We start from the raw sequence: 20,391 nt of genomic DNA on the forward strand, positions 1-20,391 counted from the left end.
ATTGCCTGACTGTTCAACTGCCAAGAGCCCAATTAGTCAGTGCAGACCTTACAATAATACCAAATCAGGGAGGAAGTCTGATAAGAAAACACCACCTAAGAAGATTTTTAATTGGCAGCGAAAAAGAGCTTGAGAACAATAGCTCGACATTGCCAATTCCCTTCACATTACTCACTAAATCAATGTCTTTTCCCATATGGAATACTCTACCCTCCTCTTGACCCACCCGTTTATATAATTACCTTTTGGCACTTGGCTGAAATGTTAGCTCCTGCAAAATACCTTTCCCACTCAGGCTCAGTTTGTTAGGATTTGATGGATTGAATCATTAATTCTTCACTCACTCAGTGCAGGCTTTTGAGTACTAGATACTCAGCTGGTCACTGAGAACCCAGTGCACCATTCCTGGCCTCTCATTTCAGCACCTCCTGTGATGATGGAAACAGCCTGTATTTGTGTTCTCCAACATGGTAGCCACTAGCTATGTGGCGCTACTGAGTGCTTGAGAAGTGCTAAGTGCAACTAAAGAAACGAATTCTAAAATGCTATTTCAATTGGATTAGTTTCAATGTAAACAGCCTCATGTGACAGCACAAGTCTAAACTGAATGATGGATCATGAAGAAAGAGTTGTAGCCAAGTCTTTGGGGGCTGTGATGGACATCTGTAAGAGGTGGAGGGAGACAGCCAAGGCTGATCAGCTCTCTGGACCAGAGTCAGGGTTGTTCAGGGGGACAATGATGTACAGCTTTTGGGTCAGTTGTCTGGATTCAAGTTCAGGTGTTTTTCACCTGTTATCTCCATGAGTTGTTGTTATTTAGTCACTAAGTCATGTTCGACTCTTTTCGACTCCATGGATGTAGCCTGCCAGGCTCCTCTGTCCATGGGCTTCTCCAGGCAAGAATACTAGAATAGGTTGCCATCCCTTCCTCCAGGGGATCTTCCTGACCCAGGGATCGAACCCGAGTCTCCTGCATTGTAGGTGGATTCTTTACCACTGAGCCACCAGGGAAGCCCAACTCCATAATTACAGGCAAGTTACTAAAATTTTGTTTAACAGATGAGGAATCTGAGGCTGAACTAGGGCAGAGGTAGGTGGGAGCTGGAGAACAGGCAGATTCAAGGCCTGGCCAGTCTCTCGAGCAGTCCTCTCCTTAGCAAGCATGACAAGGCTCGTGCACCATCGCTTTGCAGGAACATTCTCATTGGAAATCACATTCCAGTTATGTTTCTTGCCTGTGTCATTTCCTGTTACTCACTTGCTCACTCCAAAATAAAATCATTTTTTCCCATCCGATTACAAAACATTTTTGTTCATTACCCAAAAAAGTACAGAATCATGGAAAATTATAAAGAAGAATCACAAATCCCCTCACCCAGATTTTTAGGAATTGGATGGATCTGCAAATATTCCTAAAGAGTCACAAACTTACTTTAGTGGGATGTACTGTACATTATGCTCTGTAATTGCTGTTTCACCCAATAATTTACTGTGAACATTTTAATATGTTAATATAGAACTTCATAAACACATTAATGACTACACACTACTCCACCGAACCATTGTGATGGACACAGAGTGTTTTTAATTTCTTTCCATTCTAAAACATGGTTATGATCATACGTCTTTATGTGCTTTGTGATTATTTTTATAGGATAAAAATGAACTATAGGATAAAGATAAAATGAATTAAAATTTTGATACATAATGGGGATTACATTGATTCTGTACAACACTTTGGGTAGTATGCACATTTTAAATGTTAAATCTTCTAATCCACAAACACACGTATTTCCATTCATTTGTGCCTTTAATTTCTTTCAACATTTTTAGTGTTCAATGTACATGAGTTTTACCTCTTTAGTCAAGTTTATTCCTAAGTATTTTACTCTTTTTAATGATATTGTAAATGAAATTGTCCTCAATTTCTTTTTTTGGATAGTTTTTAATTAGTGTAAAGAAGTGAAACTGATTTTTATATGTTGATTTTGTATTCTGCAACTTTATTGAATTTATTAGTAAATTTTGCCTCTGGATAGAGAGCTGATATTAGCTGGGTGGGGAATGGAGGGAGCATTTCTGGGATGGCAGGGAGAATGGGTCATGTAAGTATGTGTTCTCTTCAAAATTTATCAGTCTGTACTCTTGAGATTTATGTTTCACTGTGTATATATTTTAACTAAAAATCAATATACTTGTATACATACAAAATAGAAATACTAGTATAATAATAAACCTGATGCTTCTATTAGCTTGAAATATTATTAAAACATGGCAAATTTTGTCTCATCTATTCTCTTCCTTACCTTTTGGATTGTTCTGAAGCAAATATTTCAGTATATATTTCTGAAGATAAGAGTCAGAATTTTCCTTGGTTACTGTCTGTTTATTTTTTCTGTCTGTCTCTGTGACCAAATCCACCATCAGAACCACTACCATCTCTTGCATCTTATTGCACTCTTGCTTTCAAATTCATTCTTCCTATAAGAACCTAAGGAATCTTCAGAAACCCAAGGAGACTATGTCAACCCCTCCAAGCCCCTCTTTAAAATTCCCCAATGATTTCCTAATGTTCTAAAGGTAAATACAAACATCTTTAAACAGCTGTATTAGTGTCTGTCACAACACAACCAATTACAACAATCAAACACACACACTCAAGGACTTTGAGAGACCCATTTGTTGTCTCATAGTTTCTATGGGTCAGAATTCTGAGTGTAGCAGGCCAAGTTCTCCGCTCAGTCTCACAAGGCTGAAATCTAGGTGTTGACTGAGGCTGTGTTCTCACCTGGGGCTCAGGATCCTCTTAGACTGAATCAGGTGGTTGGCGGATTTCATTTGCTTGTTTCCACAGGACAGAGGTTCCCATTTTCTTGCTGGCTGTTGCCCAGGGGTTCCTCTCAGCTCCTAGAGGCTGCGCTCAGGACACAGTCACAAGCCCCCACCACAGGCAGCTCATAAAGATGGCCAGTTCTTTTTTTCCAGGTCATCAGAGGAGTGTCTGCTGCTGCTGCTGCTGCTGGTCTTGATTAGATCAGGCCTTCCCATGATAACTATCCTTTAATTTTTTTGCTGCTGCTGCTAAGTCACGTCAGTCATGTCTGACTCTGTGCGACCCCATAGACAGCAGCCTACCAGGCTCCCCCGTCCCTGGGATTCTCCAGGCAAGAACACTGGAGTGGGTTGCCATTTCTTTCTCCAATGTGTGAAAATGAAAAGTGAAAGTGAAGTCGCTCAGTCGTGTCCGACTTTTAGCGACCCCATAGACTGCAGCCCACCAGGCTCCCCCGTCCATGGGATTTTCCAGGCAAAAGTACTGGAGTAGGATGCCATTGCCTACTCCAATCCTTTAATTTTACTCAAAGGCAATTTATTGGGAACCTTAGTTATATCTGGAGAAGGCAATGGCACCCCACTCCAGTACTCTTGCCTGGAAAATCCCATGGACGGAGGAGCCTGGTAGGCTCCAGTCCATGGGGTAGCTAAGAGTCGGACACGACTGAGTGACTTCCCTTTCACTTTTCACTTTCACGCATTGGAGAAGGAAATGGCAATGCATTCCAGTGTTCTTGCCTGGAGAATCCCAGGGAGGGGGGAGCCTGGTGGGCTTCCGTCTATGGGGATGCACAGAGTCGAACATGACTGAAGTGACTTAGCTGTAGTTACATCTACAAAACCCTTTTGCTCTTTAATGTAGCATAACTTTAGGAGTAACATTCCATCATATTCATAGGTCCTGCCTACCTAGACTCAAAAGAGAGGGATTACAGGACACTGGGGGCATCCCCTGTGGATAAGTGGTAACGAATCTTCTTGCAATGTGCAGTGCAGGAGGTGCAGTAGATGCAGGTTTGATCCCTCTTCCAAGATCCCCTGGAGGAGGCATGGCAACCCACTCCAGTATTCTTGTCTGGAGAATCCCATGGACAGAGGAGCCTGGTGGGCTACTGTCCATGGGGTCTCAAAGAGTTGGACACAACTGAGCACATCAAGAACAAGAGGGCCTTAAAGTGTTACAAACCATCTTAGAATTTTACCCACCACACAACCCCTTCATACTACGTCTTGGAGGGTGTCTCTGCCTCCCACTCTGGTCTCATCTTGCCCCACTCTCTGCCTATCTTTCTCTGTTCTAGCCCCTCACCCCCTGGCAGTTTTCAGAATCCTAAAAGTCCCCCTGCTCTCTATGGCCTCAGGGCCTTTGCATATGCTTTTTCTTTGTCTCTTCTTCCCCACCACTCCCTCAACTAGTCAAAGCCTATCATTCCTTCAGGTCTCAGATCTAAAAGAACTTCCCTACAGGACTAATGTCACTGGGTCAGGTCTGCCTGAAATGTGTTCTTAGTATACTGAGTTCCTTTTCACAGAGCTCAGCTTGTGGTAGGCTTTCATACCTGTGATTATTCAATCAATGTCTCTCTCTTGCCCCCCACCCCCACTGTACTGTAAGCACCTCGAGGGAAGGGACTGTGTATTTTTTTGCTCACTAGTTTATCTCTAGCATCTAACACTTCACCTGACACTCAGTTAAGCTCAAGAAACGTGCTTATTATATGAAACCAGCCTCAATTTACTCAGCTGTCGTATGAGGGGGTTGGTTTAGCTCACCAGTCATTCTCTAGTATTCTGCGATTCCAAGGTCTGGTCCAACCATCTCAACTTACAGTCAGAAAAGTAGCTTCAAATATGAAGTGATTTCCCACATTCGGTGGAGCAGAGGAACTGTAGTCTCCACCCATTGTACACAATGGCTCTCGGGCACTCGGGCAGCCAATTAAACATCCATGGCTTCCTTTTCTTCTCCAAACTGCAGGACGCCTGAGCGAGATTCCCTATTTACACACTGATTGGCCCCTCTACCATGATGACTGTCCATGTGTGGACACAGCCTTTGGGTGGTTTCTGTTGGTCAACTCGATGTGACCTACTCGGTGAAAAAAAGACTGTCCCTCCTTCTTGTTGGCAGCCCACTGGGGGATGCCTGGGGCAGAAGGGTGGGGAGGGCTGGCTCGTCGCTGTCTGCATTGGGCATGCGCTGGCCTCCTTGCCAGACAGCTGTTTATGGCTCCCTGGCTTGTGATGGACACTGAGCGGCAGACCACCCGGACAGAGGCCTGTTTCCTATTTGCTTGTCGCCGTGCAGCCTGTCCACCTCAGCTGCCTGAGGATCACCAGATGCCTGGACGGAGTCTGGAGACAGAAGCGTTTGTCCCCTGGATTATTTCCCTTGGCTCTGGATTACTGATAGAACTCGGAGAGTGAAAAAGTTGGCTTAAAGCTCAACATTCAGAAAACTAAGATGATGGCATCCAGTCCCATCACTTCATGGCAGATACATGGGGAAACGGTGGAAACAGTGAGAGACTTTATTTTTGGGGGTTCCAAAATCACTGCAGACGGTGACTGCAGCCATGAAATTATTATACCTGTGGTGGATTCATGTTGATATATGGCAAAAGCAATACAATACTGTAAAGTTAAAAAATAAAATAAAATTAAAAAAAAAGATTGGGTCATTTATTTTTCTGGAATTGAGCTGTAGGAGTTACTTGTATATTTTTGAGATTAGTTGTTTGTCTGTTGCTTCATTTTCTATTATTTTCTCCCATTCTGAAGGCTGTCTTTTCACCTTGCTTATAGTTTCCTTTGTTGTGCAGAAGCTTTTAAGTTTAATTAGGTCCCATTTGTTTATTTTTGCTTTTATTTCCAATATTCTAGGAGGTGGGTCATAGAGGATCCTGCTGTGATTGATGTATGTTGGAGAGTGTTTTGCCTACGTTCTCCTTTAGGAGTTTTATAGTTTCTGGTCTTACGTTTAGATCTTTAATCCATTTTGAATTTATTTTTGTGTATGGTGTTAGAAAGTGCTCTAGTTTCATTCTTTTACAAGTGATTGACCAGTTTTCCCAGCACCACTTGTTAAAGAGATTGTCTACTCTTATATTTCTGTTATTGTTGAGTTTTGAAGATAATAAAATAAAGATCTCAATTCCACAAGAGTGGAATCAACACATCAAAAAAAAAAAAAGAAATCTTCCTACCATAAAGCTTTCGATCTGTAAAAAAAAAATAAAAAAAATTTAAAAAGACACTTACTCCTTGGAAGAAAAGTTATGACCAACCTAGACAGCATATTAAAAAGCAGAGACATTACTTTGCCAACAAATGTCCATCTAGTCAAAGTTATGGTTTTTCCAGGAGTCATTTATGGATGTGAGAGTTGTACTACAAAGAAAGCTGAGCACAGAAGAACTGATGCTTTTGAACTGTGGTGTTGGAGAAGACTCTTGAGAGTCCCTTGGACAGCAAGGAGATCCAACTAGTCCATCCTAAAGGAGATCAGTCCTGAGTGTTCATTGGAAGGACTGATGTTGAAGCTGAAGCTCCAGTACTTTGGCCACCTGATGTGAAGAGCTGATTCATTTGAAAAGACCCTGATGCTGGGAAAGATTGGGGGCAGGAGGAGAAGTGGATAACAGAGGATGAGATGGTTGGATGGCACCACCGACTCAGTGGAGATGAGTTTGAGTAGACTCCGGAAGTTGGTGATGGACAGGGAGGCCTGGCGTACTGTGGTCCATGAGGTCGCGAAGAGTCGGATACGACTGAGCGACTGAACTGAAGAATTTCAGGTATGTCTCCCTGGATGCCATTTGGTGTTCTAAGAAAAGGAGGTGAACCGGGCCTTTCCATGCAAAGTGGGTACTTAGTCTGACTTCCAATAGCTCTGAAATCTTTAGGCTGGAAGCTAGAACAAACCAATAGTATAAAGCTGCCACTAGCCAGTCCATGGGCCAAACTTTGCATAGTTTGTTGTACAGGCTTCTGCATTTTATATGTATATTTATTGTTCTAGATAGATATCTGCCTATATATGTATTTATGCATATATATGGGGCTTCCCAGGTGGTGCTCGTGCTAGAGAACCCACCTGCCAATGCAGGTAGATATAAGAGACATGGGTTCGATCCCTGGGTCGGGAAGATCCCCTGGGGAAGGGGATGACAACCCACTCCAGTATTCTTGCCTGGAGAATCCCATGGACAGAGGAGCCTTGAGGGGCTACAGTCCATAGGGTGGCAGAGTTGGACATGACTGAAATGACCTAGCATGCATGCATGCATATATATAATATATCCATGTATGTATATATCGTGTGCTTATTGTTAATTGTTCATTTTGTGATTCCAAATACAAAGAGAAATTAAAAAAAAGAAACTGGAAAGAAATTTAAAAGGAATAAAGCTGTCACCAGTTATTTTCCCTGTAACGGTAGAAGAAGAATTCATCTTTGGAGTAAGGCTGGCCTTTTATTTTGTGAAAAACATAACATACTGCAGTACACAATGGTCAAATTAAAATCCTAGTCTATAGTGGAGAAATTTGAGACAGAATAGCTCAACTACTCTGCATGACAATGTAGCATAATATAACAAATTGCAGCTGTGGAAAGTATTACATATCTGAGGGGAATTGGGGGACTTGGATTTCAGGACACTGGTGATTGCAGGAGGTGGACTGGTTCTCAACATGATGGAGGGCAGAGGAGCACGCCAGTATCCAGTGGGATGCTGGCAGAAGGGCATGAGTGATAGACCTCAGGAGCAATGATATCAGATGTCCACTTTTAGATGTCCGCTTCTCTGACTCCACGTGATTAAGAAAAACATTCTGGAAAAAGATGTTGGGCTGCTCCTATGATTGGAGGAATAGACAATCCAGAATTAAAAGAGCAGAAACAAGCACATTCCCTGAAATACAGAAGCAGATGTTTAGGTTCCTTCTCATTTGGGTGGGCTCTTCATGTGACCTAGTGCCCTCATTTTCAGTCTGTCTCTCAGTACAAGCTTCAAATTTCAGGTAGGACAGAAGCTGATTGCTTCAGCTTTTAAGGTACTTTTCCTTGATCAGTTGGCTGTGCTGGGGATAAAGAGTGGTATAGATTTGGTGGTTGGGGTGTTGTCAAAAGGGCTTCCCAGGTGGTGCTAGTGGTAAAGAACCTGCCTGCCAACGCAGGAGACTTAAGAGACACGGTTTCCATCCCTGGGTCAGGAGGATCCCCTGGAGGAGGGCATGGCAACCTATTCTAATATTCTTGCCTGGAGAAGCCCATGGACAGAGGAGCCTGGAGAGCTATAGTTTCTAGCGTCGGAAAGAGTGAGACACGACGACTTAGCATGCATGCAAGTGTGGTCAAAAACTTGGCAGCTGCTTCAACTTGGTTTCCCTATAGCAAATTAGAAATTTTGTTTAGAAACTACCCTCCTCCAGTACGTGTGAGAAAATGAGAGCAGGTACCTACTGACAAGAACTCTTCATATCTTTAAAATTATATTGTTTAGTTGTTCTTTAGGTTGGCACTTACAGAATGAAACTGAATTTTAAAAAGCATTTCTAGGAACTTCCCTGATAGTCCAGTGGTTAAGACTCCATGCTTCCAACACAGAGGACGCGGGTTTTATCCCTGATTAGAGAACTAAGATCACAGCATGCTGCACAGTATGGCCAAAAATTAAAAAAAATTTTTTCTAAATTCATCCACTTTTATAGTGAATAGTACAGGCACGTGCTTTATGTTCTGTGGTAAATATTAATACACTGGTTGTATCTATTGTTATCTCATCCTAACCAATTAAAATTAAATATCAAGTTTATTTTGTATGTATTCTATACCAAATAGTGTGCGGTCCTGGATATATTTTATCTCATGAAGGCTACTATTTTTACATTATTCAGAACTTTTTTTGGATATAAGTGCATAATCTAAGGTTTGGTTCAAGCCAAAATCAGGATTTGTTGGCACATGTGAGTGAAAAGGTTAGAGGTTGTTGGCTTCAGGCAATGCTTGATCCAGAAACTTAGAAATTATTGGAGATCTTTTTTCTTCATTTCCTTCTGATGTGTGTGTGTGTGTTAGTTTTATTTTTTTAAAACACTCTAATAAGTGAGCCACTTATTAGATTGCCACTAAGAGGCTACCATATACATCCTTCTACCGTAAGAACCCCAGTGGGCGGGGAAACAGCTTCTGTGTTTCAATATGCATATATAAGGAAAGGGGAAAATCTAGAATGGGTCTTCTTCCTATCTCTGATCAATCACTGTTGTAGGAGGGTGAATCAGTAGGGTCTAACCTGATCTCCTGCCCCATTTCTGTGGTGGTGAAAGTTGAGGGGTGGGTGCCATGATCATCAGAACCATAGCCAATGGAAGAAGCTACATTCCCCATGGAAAATGTGGTTCTGGGAAGTCGAACAACAGGTTTTCACTTCACTACATTCATAACTCCTGAATTATAGATATGAAAGTGATCTTAGAAATCACTTGATTGCCACCTTAATTTAAAAAACAAGGAAACAGAACAACAGAGTTGAAGAGACTCTAGTTATTTATTCAACAGTGCTATGCTTTGCAGATGTAATTGTGACCAAGAAAATTCTAGTCCCTACCTCCAAGAAACATTTTGTCAGTAGGAAAAAATGTCAGACAAGAGCCGATTACAACAGCATGGTAGATGTTACTGAAATTAGAAAGAATGAGTGTGTTATGGGAGCACATAAGAGGGGTCACTAACCCAATTTGAGGGACTCTCTATGAGGAGGATATGTCAAAGACTCAAAGAACGCACATATTATCTAAAATAATGCTAGCTGCTGTAACAAGCAAACCCTCACCTTTCACTGCCATGATAGAAGTTTCCTTCTCCCTTATGTAACTGACAATGTGATTGGTCTGTGGGTGGCCTTCCTTACAGTGATTCAGGGTTCCAGATTCCTTCCAGCTTACAGTTCCACCATCCCTTAAGACCTGGGGTCCTTATGTATGGTTGTCAGATGAGGATATAGGGGGGAGAAGATATACCTACTTGTTAACCACTTTGGCCCAGAAGTGACATGCATGCTCATTGCTCATATTCTACTGGTGAGATCTAGTCATATGGCCCCACCTAGATGCAGGGGGCTTAGAAATATAGTTGCTGAGTTTGTAGCCACCAGTGATAACTTTATACTATGGAAGGTGAACATGAAGCTTTGGTGTCCCCGACTTAGTAAGTTAGCTAAGCAATGATAGGGAAAAGGCTTGATGGTCTAGCAAACGTGGTGCATTTTTAAAAGGCCCAGAGGTGAGGAAATATCAAGGTCTAATTGAGTAAAGCTGCCAGATTTAGCAGATAAATAAACCCTCAGTCAATTTGAATGTCAGATAGAAAACATCAGATAATGTCAGATAACATTCCAAATATTCCATGGTACATACTTACACTAAAGATTACTCTGTCACTCTGAAATTTATGCTTAACTCAGCACTGTGTATTTTATCTGACAAACCATTTGTAGAGAGAGCAGAGTATTCAGGAAGACTGGCATATAGAGTTTGGATGGGTGGAAACAGGGATTATGAACCTGGAGATGAAAGCACAGGTCAGGTTTGTGAAAGTCCTTGTGAGCCATGTTACAGATTTATCCAGACAGCAGAGAATAGTTCTTACAGGGTTTTAAACAGGGGACAGAGGGTGAGACAGGCTCGGATTTGCATTTTAGGAAATTCCACTGGTGCTGAATGATATGAATTACAACGAGGTGACAGAGGGGGTGACCAGAGGCCAGGAGACAGTGGCAAAAGCAGGATCGAACCCAAGTTTATGTCTGAGTCCATCAATTCATTATGCTGCAGGGTTCTTAACAGTTGAGAATAGTGGAAATGGAACCGAGCAGGACCCTATGGGGCCTTCCCAGGGCAGACTACCCCCCTCCCCCATGTCTGTCTGCCTCTTCTTTGTAGTAAAACTTTATCTTCCTAGGCCTTCCCAGAGTTCCAATGAATAAATTTAAATCAGAGAAGTGAGAAAGTGCATAAACACAGGAAAAGAGTCAAGAAAGACAAAATAATTTAGCTACTAAACAAAGTCAAGGACTTTTAGTTCCTCAAGGTCTATAGATAATATTCTCAGCTATATATTCTTAGTCCTTTGAGCTGTTTTGCAGATACTGAAACTCCGCACAATTGCACTCATCTCACAGGCTAGTAAAGTAATGCTCAAAATTCTCCAAGCCAGGCTTCAGCTTTACATGAATCGTGAATTTTCAGATGTTCAAGCTGGTTTTAGAAAAGGCAGAGGAACCAGAGATCAAATTGCCAACATCCGCTGGATCATGGAAAAAGTAAGAGAGTTCCAGAAAAACATCTATTTCTACTTTATTGACTATGCCAAAGACTTTGACTGTGTGGATCACAATAAACTGTGGAAAATTCTGAAAGAGATGGGAATACCAGACCACCTGATCTGCCTCTTGAGAAACCTGTATTCAGGTCATGAAGCAACAGTTAGAACTGGACATGGAACAACAGACTGGTTCCAAATAGGAAAAGGAGAACATCAAGCCTGTATATTGTCACCCTGCTTATTTAACTTATATGCAGAGTATATCATGAGAAACGCTGGGCTGGAGGAAGCACAAGCTGGAATTAAGATTGTCGGGAGAAATATCAATAACCTCAGATATGCAGATGACACCACCCTTATGGCAGAAAGTGAAGAAGAACTAAAGAGCTTCTTGATGAAAGTGAAAGAGGAGAGTGAAAAAGTTGGCTTAAAGCTCAACATTCAGAAAACTAAGATCATGGCATCTGGTCCCATCACTTCATGGCAGATAGATGGGAAAACAGTGGAAACAGTGGCTGACTTTATTTTTGGGGGCTCCAAAATCACTGCAGATGGTGATTGCAGCCATGAAATTAAAAGACGCTTCCTCCTTGGAAGGAAAGTTATGACCAACCTAGATAGCATATTTAAAAGCAGAGACATTGCTTTGCCAATAAAGGTCCATCTAGTCAAGGCTACGATTTTTCCAGTGGTCATGTATGGGTGTGACTATAAAGAAAGCTGAGTGCCAAAGAATTGATGCTTTTGAACTGTGGTTGGAGAAGACTCTTGAGAGTCCCTTGGACTGCAAGGAGATCCAACCAGTCCATTCTAAAGGAGATAAGTCCTGAGTGTTCATTGGAAGGACTGACGCTGAGGCTGAAACTCCAATACTTTGGCCACCTGATGTGAAGAGCTGACTCATTGGAAAAGACCCTGATGCTGGGAAAGACTGAGGGCAGGAGGAGAAGGGGACAACAGAGGATAAGATGGTTGGATGGCATCACCGACTCAATGGACATGGATTTGGGTGGACTCCAGAAGTTGGTGATGGACAGGGAGGCCTGGCGTGCTGTGGTTCATGGGGTTGCAAAGAGTCGGACACGACTGAGCAACTGAACTGAACTGAACTGAAACTCTCACAAGGTAGGAGGAGTTAACTATAAGTTGCTCACAAGCATGTAGACCCCAGACGGTTGGAACCAAAAGGTTGATGATGTTGGCTCCTGATTACCTTGTTGTCATCATTCAGTCACTCAGTCGTGTCCGACTCTTTGCGACCCCATGGACTTCAGCATGCCAGGCTTCCCTGTCCTTCATCATCTCCTGGAGCTTTCTCAAACTGATGTCCATTGAATCGGTGATGTCATCCAACCATCTCATCCTCTGTCGTGCCCTTCTTCTCCTGCCTTCAATCTTTCCCAGCATCAGGGTCTTTTCTAATGATTTGGCTCTTCACATCAGGTGGCCAAAGTATTGGAGCTTCAGCTTCAGCATCAATCCTTCCAATGAATATTCAGGACTGATTTCCTTTAGGATTTACTTGTTTGATCTCCTTGTTGTCCAAGGGACTCTCAAGAGTCTTTTCCAACACCACAGTTCAAAAGCATCAACTCTTCTGCCATTAGCTTTCTTTATGGTCCACCTCTCACATCCATACATGACTATTGGAAAAACCATAGCTTTGACTATACAGATCTTTGTTGGCAAAGTAATGTCTCTGATTACCTCACCACCCACCATTCAGAAGAATGTCCTTGAGCTGATCATGCAGCGCACAACCCCCTTCCCTCACCTTATCTTTAAAAACCTTTCCCTGAAAGCTATCTGGAGTTGGGGTCTTTTAAGCTCTAGCTGTCTGGACTGACTCCTTGCTTGGTGCCCTGCCATAGACACGGCACTTTCCTTCAGCACAAACTGGTGTCAGTAAGTTGGTTTCACTGCTTGCAGGTGATGCAAGTTTGGTAACAGAAGCAGAATAGGCTGGGAGACCTGGGGGCCAATTCTGAACAGCTGTATGGTCACTAGACGTTTCTAGGTCTTCCTGTCCCCATCTCTAATTTCCTCTGGAGTTTGAGGATTCCACCTACTCTATAGAATGAAGCTATCTCTGCTTTCTGGCTCCATCCACATTCCCAAACCCTGAAAGTCTGCATGCCTCACAGTCAAACAGCAGACCCAGGCTGGCTCTGGCAATTCTATAATTGTCAGAATCTTCACCATGCTTTTCCTCCATCAACAGTTTGGTGCTATCAGCTCCAGCTGCCCCTGGCGAATCCATCACATTAAGCTGCAAGAAGTCACACCTGTCAGGCTCACACTGTTTATCTCAATAATTTCCCCACATAAAGCACAAACAGCGGACTATTTATTTTCCTTCCTGACATACATAAGGCTGTTAAAAGTCTGAGCCTGCTGGCAGTTTACATGAAGCTAACCTTAATTGCATACTAGAGCGCCATAAAAGGATGATCAGGCCTCATTAGCTCGGGACCAATTTTACATTTTTCTCCTCTGACCAAAACTGTTTAAAAACGTGGGGTACTATCTCCTCCCAGGCAGGCATAAATTTCAGTGCTGTCAAAATGCCCCTGCTGAATTCCAACTGTTCTCATACTTGAAAAGGTTCAGTGTGTCAGCCTGGGATGCAGAAATGTTTTATCTTCCTTGGATCCCTCCCTCCCTTACTTGCACCCAACCCCCTTCCCGGAAATGAATGAAAATCTCACTTTTATAGCCGAGTCTCAGATATCCCAAACGACATTCTCCCGATCAAATTTTTTTTCCTGATGAGGAGTTACTCAGAAATATTTTCAGCCACACTCGAGAAAAGTTTCGCTGGCTTTCCTATTGTTTATGGGGCAACTATGCTGTGGTAGGCAGACTGATAATCAGGGCATTAGCTCAATCTTCACAACTATAGCCCAGATGTCTCCCACCATAATGTTCCTCTTTTCCTAAAAGCAGAACACAGTGCAAAGCTCCGGAACTCACTCTGTAACCTCTCTGCTGCTCCCACTTCCCTTTTGCTTGGCCAGTGCCTGCTCAGCTCTTAGGAAAATCCTCCCTCCTCTTCTGTAGCTGTTGCCATGGTTTTTGTGTGAGGTCGACTTCCAGCTGCTACCAACAGGGTTGGTTGCTGGGTCACTTTTTCCAAGTGCATTTAGAAAGAGCCTGGATGGTTTGGACAGTAGGAAATGATGTGACCTGGGACGAGTCGTTTTCTTTCTCCACGCCACGGTTTCTTGCCTCTGAGATGGAGGAGTTGTACAGGGACCATGGCTGGAGTCTCGTTCACACTGTTCCTTCTATTCAGAATAGCCTTGCTCTAATCTTTACCTTGCTAAGCCTTTGATCCCCGAGTTTCCCATAAAATGTCACCTCCTGAAATAGACCTTTCCTGACTCTCTCCCCATCCTAATTTGAGATTTCTGGCTATTTTCTTTATAATTTTAAAAACTATTTTAAAAAATTGTGGTAAAAGGTGCAGAACACGAACATTTACAATCTGAACTATCTTCAAGTGTATGGCTGAGTGGCATTAAATATATTCACATTTCACAGCAACTTTTGTCACCACCCAACTCTGGAACTGGTTTTCATCTTCCAAAGTGCAATCTCTGTGCTCATGAAATAGAAACTCACCATTCCCTTCTCTTCAAGCCCCAGATAACCACCATTATACTTTCTGTTTCTAACTATTTGACTACTCTATTCCTCAGAGAAGTTGAATCGTACATTATTTGTATTTGTTCTTTTGTGACTGTTTTTTTTTTTCACTTAGCATAATGTCCGCAGGATTCATCTATGTTGTAGCATGAGGCAGTATTTTCATTCCTTTTTAAGGCTGAATAATGTGCCTTTGTATGTGTATACCACATTTTCTTTATCCATTCATCTGTGGATGGACACTTAGGTGGTTTCCATCTTTTATATTACATTTGCTATTGCGAATAATGTTGCTATGAATGTGTGTATATGGTTATGTGCTTTTATAGTGTCTTGTGTTTTCCTTCATATCTCATGTGTTTATTCATTTGCTCTCCAGTAAACTTTAAAACAGGGCTTCCCTGGTGACTCAGTGATAAAGAATCTGTGCAATGCAGGAGCCACAGGAGACATGGGTTCGATCTCCGGGTCAGGAAGATCCCCTGGAAGAGGGCATGGCAACCCACTCCAGTATTCTTGCCTGGGGAATCATGGACAGAGGAGCCTGGCAGGCTATAGTCCATGGGGTCGCAAAGAGTTGGACATGACTGAGGCAACTTGACAAGCACGCAAACCTTAAAACATATGGAAGCAGGAACTGTTAACTGTTTTGTTTTTTTTACTATGATGTACCAGCTGCCTTTGCAGCAACTGGCCTGTGGTGTTACGACATGAACGCCAGAGCTAGCTTGTTTGTGTTTGAATCCTGCCTCTACTCCTTAATAGCTGTGTGACTGTAAGCAAATAACTCAACTTCTCTGTGCCTCAGTTTCCTCATCTATATAATGGAGATAAGATGAGATAAGGACTACGTGTAAAGGGTTTAGAAGAGAGGCTGACCTATAGTAAACGTTCAATAATTGTGCACGATTATTATTGTCCTAGTGAAAGTAAAAGTCAGTCAGGTCTGACTCTTTGCAACCCCATGGGCTATAGTCTATAGTCTACAGGGCTTTGCAAGAAGTCCACAGAATTCTCCAGGCCACAATACTGTACTGGGTAGCCTTTCCCTTCTGCAGCGGATCTTCCCAGCCCAGTGATCAAACCCAGCTCTCCTGCATTGCAAGTGAATTCTTTACCCACTGAGCCACAAGGGAAGCCCATTATTGTCCTAGTAGATGCTCAAATATTTATTGAGTCAATATGTTAAACGAATGAGATGACACTGGAGATCAATCTGTTTCCCTCCTCATCTCTGTCTTTTGTGTGCATCTTTATTGCCTTGCTCTTCGTAGCAGATGTAGATGCTAATGGGCGGCATTTTCCAGCATCTCAGGATGCTCATTAGGATGCCATTAGCAGAGACTCTCTGAAGCTGTGGTTCTCAGTATCATGCACATTAGAATGAGCTGGGAAATTATATTCAATATCTTATAATTGCCTATAATGGAAAAAAATCTGAAAAAGAATGTATGCATATGTTAGTGTATATATATATATATATATATACACACACATACATACATATAACTGAATCACTTTTCTGTACACCTGAAACACAACAGTGTAAATCAACTCCACTTCAACAACAACAACAAAAAAGAGTAACTTGGGGAGCTTTAATAATTCCCGTTTCCTAGGCTGCACCTGCTGCTGCTTGCTGCTTAGTTTCTTCAGTGGTGTCTGACTCTGTGCCACCCTATGGACTGTAGCCTGCCAGGCTCCTCTGTCCATGGAACTCTCCAGGTAAGAGTACTAGAGTGGGTTGCCATGCCCTCTTTCAGGGGATCTTCCTGGCCCAAGGATCGAACCCAGGTCTCCTGCATTGCAGGCAAATTCTTTACCATCTGAGCTACCAGGGAAGCCCTATATCAGTTAAACCAACAGCTCTGGAGGTGTCAGGATCTTTAAGGCTCCTCAGGTCATTGTGATCTATAGGCAAGGTTGAGAATCATTGAGTTAATGAAAGCCTGGGAGAAGCTGGGAGGAAGCAATGGAGGGCTGGATGCTTGGGCTCAGTGGTTCAGAATCGAAGCATGCTTGAATTTGGGGGGAATTTCAGTAATCTCAAGGGCTTTCCTGGTGGCTCAGATGGTAAAGAGTCCACCTACAATGCAGGTTAGATCTGGGTTTGATCCCTGGATCAGGGAGATCCCCTGAAGAAGGGGATTCTCGACTGGGAAGTCCCATGGACAGAGGAGCCTGGTGGGCTATAGTCCATGGGGGTCACAAAAAGTTGGAAACGACTGAGCAACTAACTTTTTCTTCTGTAATCTGAAAGAGCAGAACTGTAGCAAACGAAAAAGAAACCCTACATGGCCGACAGTCATATGAAAACATGTTGAATCTCGTTAAAAAAAATCAAGGAAGGGCAGATTAAAAGACTGGGATGACTGTTAATTTACTTCCCATCAAATTGGAACAGATATTAAAAATAATAATACCCAAGGTTTAAGGTTACGGGGAGGTGGGCTAGTTGGGACAATCTAGTGTCTGGAGGACACTAGCATTAAGTATCAGATCTTTATAGGCTTTCATATTAGATCTATTATGTATTGGTAAAAAAACAATTAACTTGTTGGAGGGATATATGTATACCTATGGCTGATTCATGTTGAGGTTTGACAGAAAACAACAAAATTCTGTAAAGCAATTATCCTCCATAGAAAAAACAAATTAAAAAAACAATTAACTTGAAAAAATCATATTGATATTACTTTTTTCTGACTACATAATTATATATGTTCATTGTAAATTAAAAAAAATATTGAAGTGATCTATAGCCCACCAATCTAATATTGATTAACATTTTGCTGTCTGCCTTTCAGATATTTTTATACATGTATTTGTAAAGTTTTTTTAAAAGTAAGAATATTATGACTACTGTTTTAAAACCTGTTTTTTTCTACTTTATCCTTTTCATATATTGTTGGTGCCAAATAAATATTTCTCATCTGCTTAAATGAATTAATATTTTCCAACAGTGTCATTTTTAACAGTTTGAACTTTGATTTTTATTATGTACCATGATTTAATTAATCCTGTATTTTGGATATTTCTGTTAAAAATTACTTCGCTATTCATGTTTGTCTTAATCCCTTTGAATGACTATAACAGAATGCCACAGACTGAGTGGCTTATAAACAATAGAAATTTATTTCTCCTAATTCTGGAGGTTGGAACTTCATCAGGGTGCCTGTATGATTGAGTTCTAATGAGAACTCTAGTCTGGGTTGCAGATTTCTGACTTCTCCTGTAACCTTACATGGTGGAAGGGGACCGGCTCTTTCTCAGGCCTCTTTTCTAGGACTAATCCCATCAGGAGGGCCCCACCATCATGACCTGATCACCCCAAAAGACCTCAGCCTCCAATACCATACACTGGGGATTAGATTTCAATAGAAGAATTTTGAGAGAACATAAACATTTAGTCTCTACCAATACTCTTGTAGATAAATCTTCGGGTATGTTCAGTTATATCCTTTGTATAAATTTTTAGTGGAAAGTAGAATTATTGGGATAAGGCCTTATTTCCCTTTTAGCTTTTGAAGCTTAAAAGGTGCATCTAGGTGTGCTAATAATGATTAGTAGTAATAGTCTGATGGCACCCCACTCCAGTTCTCTTGCCTGGAAATCCCATGGATGGAGGAGCCTGGTAGGCTGCAGTCCATGGGGTCGCAAAGAGTCAGATACGACTGAGTGACTTCCCTTTCCCTTTTCACTTTCATGCATTGGAGAAGGAAATGGCAACCCACTCCAGTGTTCTTGCCTGGAGAATCCCAGGGACGGAGGAGCCTGGTGGGCTGCCATCTATGGGGTTGCACAGAGTCGGACACGACTGAAGCGACTTACTAGCAGCAGCAGCAGCAGCGATAGTCTGTGATATAAGTGAATTGTTCATAAACCAAAGTGGCAAAGGAGACAGATACAGCTAAAATATAGAGGTTAACTATTATTCCGGGTGAAATAAGTCAGAAAGAGAAAAACATGTATCATATATTAAGTTATATATGGAATCTAGAATGATGACACTGATGAATCTATTTGCAGGGCAGCAATGGAGACGCTGACCTAGAGATCAGACTTGTGGACACAGTGGTGAAAGGAGAGGGTGGGATGAATTGAGAGAGACATTGAGACATACATTACTTTACGTAAAATAGATAGCCAGTGGGAACTTGCTGTATGTCGCAGCTAGCTCAAATCAGTGCTCTGTGACAATCTAGAGGGGTGGGATAAGGTGGGAGGTGGGAGGGAGGTTCAAGAGGGAGGGGACATATGTGTACCTATGGCTGATTCATGCTGATGTATAGCAGAAACCAACACAATATTGAAAAGCAATTATCCTTCAATTAAAAATAAGTAAATTTTAAAAAAAGAGGCTCAATCCAGTCCTTAGTTAAACATGGTGTATATTATAGCTGGTTGTTGAATTTTAGGCGCTATCACCTATACCTATGTATATGAGTGTCTGTGTGTGTGTGCATGCACACATGTGCTTGTGAGCATATACAGTATAAGTGCTGCTGATTCCCTCATGTACACAAACACACCAGCAGTCCCTGTTCTACGATCAGCTCCTTTCACAGTCTTGACCCATCACTTCATCCTTACTTTCCTAGATGATTTGCAGAACCCTATCCCATACTTGGCTGCTGACATCTGTTTTGGTTCTCTCACCTTGGAATCTGCATTTGCAATAGAGTTAGCCAGCCAGTTAGGAGCCCAGAATTTGGGCTGAAGATGAGGTTGGCTTTCTGCCAAGTTGGCTTTCCTGGGACCTTCCCAGCTGGGCTTCATCCTACCCGCCTCCCAACTACCCTCACTAAGGGGCATTTAGGCTACTGGGGGTCCCTGGAAGATCACAACTCCGGGGTAGGCAGCCCCTCCACTGCAAGCAGCAGAAAAAAAATAGGAAACTTCCTCTTCCCATGAGTAGGTTTCCAAATGCTTCTTTACCTTTCTTTTTCCTTCCCTCTATGGCTGTTTCTTTCTTTTTCCTCTGCCTCTTCTTCCTCTTCATGCAGAAGTGTCTTTCAAACAAGAAAACAAAGAATTAGATGAATGAGAAAAAGGTCCAATCTAATGCCAAAAAAGCAGGATAAAATAGCAACATGCAGCAAAATGCCTCCAAAGTTTGTGTAACATCTCTTTCCTGGCCAAGGGGGAAGCCTTGTTCATAGCTTAAACCCGAATCAAGATCCTCAGGGGCTGTTAGGGAGTCAGAAACTGAAATAATGAGATACACACAGGGCTTTGGCAGAAGGTTAGAATCTAAATGGCAGCTCCAGCCATAATTACTGGTGAAAAGTCAGAGACCAGGGCAAGTTATTTATTTGATTTTTAATCATAAAAGTCCTGTCTAGGTTAGTTGATTTGGAGCCCAGAGATAAAGCTGGCTTTCTTGTACAATGACTATGCAAACAGGCATGGAAAACCACTCTATTCTAACCTGGAGGTTGATTGGAAGGGCCTTTATCAAAATGTTATTCTTTTCCAAAAGGCATTCATCATGTTCAACAAGGCTTCATCCTGGTGTCGTGAAGGGAAGTCTTGCCTCAGGTTAAACTAGCAGCATTCAAGGAAAAAAAAAAAATTGT

At 42.1% G+C, this 20,391-nt stretch overlaps 2 long non-coding RNA genes across 2 annotated transcripts in view; one reads left to right on the forward strand and one right to left on the reverse strand.

Moving 5' to 3' along the window:
* The window catches only part of LOC147372364 (uncharacterized), a 188,134-nt gene that overhangs the window by 138,005 nt on the left and 29,738 nt on the right, over positions 1–20,391 (forward strand). The gene's annotated exons all lie outside the window — the stretch shown is intronic.
* LOC147372365 (uncharacterized) lies at positions 7,291–14,275 on the reverse strand. Its single transcript, XR_015164024.1, has 2 exons — positions 13,873–14,275; positions 7,291–7,695 (listed from the first exon to the last, which is right to left on the reverse strand). It is a non-coding gene; the product is annotated as an uncharacterized LOC147372365 (long non-coding RNA).

Source organism: Bos grunniens, chromosome 5 (assembly GCF_055505025.1).
Source record: "Bos grunniens cultivar Pamir isolate PY7600 chromosome 5, Bosgru_T2T1.0, whole genome shotgun sequence".
In the NCBI taxonomy this organism is placed as follows: Eukaryota; Metazoa; Chordata; class Mammalia; order Artiodactyla; family Bovidae; genus Bos; species Bos grunniens.